The sequence below is a fragment of the Mustela lutreola genome, chromosome 7, assembly GCF_030435805.1.
Source record: "Mustela lutreola isolate mMusLut2 chromosome 7, mMusLut2.pri, whole genome shotgun sequence".
In the NCBI taxonomy this organism is placed as follows: domain Eukaryota; kingdom Metazoa; phylum Chordata; class Mammalia; order Carnivora; family Mustelidae; genus Mustela; species Mustela lutreola.
Window position 1 is genome coordinate 103,117,915 of NC_081296.1, and position 2,797 is coordinate 103,120,711.

The 2,797-nt window shown below is 35.1% G+C and overlaps 1 pseudogene; it reads left to right on the top strand.

Moving 5' to 3' along the window:
* The first annotated feature begins 230 nt into the window (after positions 1-230).
* LOC131837231 (kinesin-like protein KIF2A) lies at positions 231-2,155 on the top strand (annotated as a pseudogene).
* The last annotated feature ends 642 nt before the right edge of the window (positions 2,156-2,797 follow it).

Here is a 2,797-nt window from a genome sequence, read left to right on the forward strand (position 1 = left end):
AAACAGTTATGGCCAACTTTAGCAACATGTAGATCAGGATATATGTGGAAATCTAACCATCTAGTGGAGCAATGTTTCCTTTAGGGGAAAATATTTAATGTCACTTGGCTTAGGGTGTAGACAGACTCCCAGCCAGACTTGGAAGTGAATTTTACTGTAAAGGACAAAACATATGGAGAGAGAGAGGAAATGAGAACAAATTCAAGGCCCCTAATTAACGAACCCAAATATATCAAGCAATGGTAACATTTTTAAATGAAAATAGTGAAAGTAATACTGTCGAATGGCTAGAAAATGGAGATACAAAGGACAAAGATATTGATCCAGAGAGCTTCTTTTCACTCAGCTATGACTATCTCTGAGGAAGATATTGAATCCAGTCCAGAAACACCTGTACCTCCAGCATCTTCAGCCAAAGTAAACAAAACTGTAAAGAACTGTCAGACTATGCCTTCTGTTTAGAATGACCTTCCTCCAATAGATAACAAAGTGGTTGGCTCTGCATGAGCACAACCTAGTCAGCTTCCTGAATAGTCTTCCTCTGCACAACAGAATGCACATAGAAATTCTGTGTGAAAAAAGTAGAAAAATTATGAAAAACAAAAGACAAAAAAACCCCACAACAACAAGAAAAAAAGACAACAGAAAAAACCTTATTTTGATGCTACAAACACAAATTATGAAATTCTGTGTATGATCAGAGACTTTAAAGGGATTGTAGACTATTGGCCGTAGCAAATCCTATTGGTGAACATAGGATGTGAGTTTGTGTAAAAAAATGACCTTTCAGCAGAAAAGAAACTTGGGATAATCATAATCCCTAATAAAATTATTGATGGCCCATTTTTAATTTTGTCTCAAGAAGGTACTTAAAAGCCAAACATTAGGTTTTGATCCTGCCTTTGATGACTCAGCTCCTAATGAAATAGCTTACAAAATTATGGTTAAAGCACTAGTGGAAACTATATTTGAAAGAAGAATGGCCACGTACTTTGCTGAAAGTGGAAAAACTCAAACAATGGGACATCTCAAGAAAGAACCAGGATTGTTCAAAGGGAAAAAAAAAAAAATGTTCAAAGGAATTCATGCATGAGCAGCTGGAGATGTTTTTTTAGTGCCAAAGAAGCCAAACTATAAGAAATTTGAACTTCAAGTATATGCAACTTTTATTTATTTATTTATTTATTTTGGCGGCCAGGGCGGGGCAGGGGAGGTTTTACAGTAGAAATGTGTTTCACTAGCTGAACAGGACAGCAAAATTGAGAGTTCTTGAAGATTGAAAAGGAAATTCAAGTGGTAAGTTTACAGAAACAGGAGGTCAAATGTGTTTAAGATGTACGGAAACTTTATTGATACTGGCAACACTTGTAGAACATGTGGTCAAACATCTGCCAATGCATGTTCATCTTGGAGACAAGCAGTAAATCAGATTATTCCTAGAAGGAAAGGAAAACTATATATTAAATTGTCTCTCATCAATTTTTCTGGAAATGAAAGAGAGACTGTTACTTCCAGTGCTGACAGGCAAACAAAGTTTGAAGGTGCTGAAATTAGTAAAAAGCCTTTTAGTTCTGAAGGAGTGCATTAGAATCTTATGTAGAAACAAACCTCCTACTCCTTCCAAGTAAACTTATTTAGGTCTTAAGAGGTTCATTCATAGGTGAAGACTCTGATGCCTCCATGATAGCTACAAACTCTCCAGGGATGGCATCCTATGGAAATACTCCTGATATATTAAAATATGCAAATAGTGTGAAAGAATTTGTGGATCCAACTGCTGCTGGGATGTTCATCCAACAATGCACCATCCACCAAATCAGACTGAGGAAAGAGGCAGAGTAGGGTATAGGCATTCCCTTCAGAGGAATGATGTGAGACTTCCTTGTGAACAAAGTGAAGAGGGTTCTCCACAATTGCTTATTTTCCATGAAACTATCTCACAAATGGTAGAAATGGAAGAACAAAGTGTAGAAGATCACAGAGACAGTGTTCTAGGAGTCTGATCAATGGTTAGAAGGTGAAAAGACTCTCCTAGAGATGACTGAAAAAGTAAATTATAATGTAGAATCATACACTACTCAACTTGGAACTAGAGCAAAAAAAAGAAAAAAACATAGACATTTTAACCCAGGTACCCCATGATGAAGCCTACTGACCCTAAATTTCTGAAGCACAGCCAACATAAATAACATTTCTTATTTGGCATTGTGAAACTACCTTTGTAATATGTATTTTTACTATATTTGAGACATTTTTGTTTGTGACTAGGTAATTTTGCATGATATGCCATATCATTGAATAGGACTAAAGTCTGTGATGGTGAACATAGCTACTGAATTATTCCATCTGATAAGTAAAGAAATCTGGAAGTATGTTTTTTAGCCATATAATACATGCTTTTAATTTTCTTAACATTTTCTTTATAAGAACTAAAATATAAACTAATTGGTGTATAATAAAAAAATAAATTTAAAAAATTAAAAAAATATTTCCTAAAAATACATGTACCTAAATCATGCTCATTTAACATTGAACTATTTAATCTAAACTATTTTATATAATTTGCTCTGTTCAGCTCACAGAAAAAAAAATACCATTACAAAGATGATATAAAAGTTTCTTTTAGGGGATGTAGTCAGATGAAGTTTCTTTTTTTTTTTTTAAGATTTTATTTATTTATTTGACAGAGATTACAAGTAGGCAGAAAGGCAGGCAGAGAGAGAGGGGGAAGCTGGCTCCCTGCTGAGCAGAGAACCCAATGTGGGGCTCGATCCCAGGACCCTGAGATCATGACCTG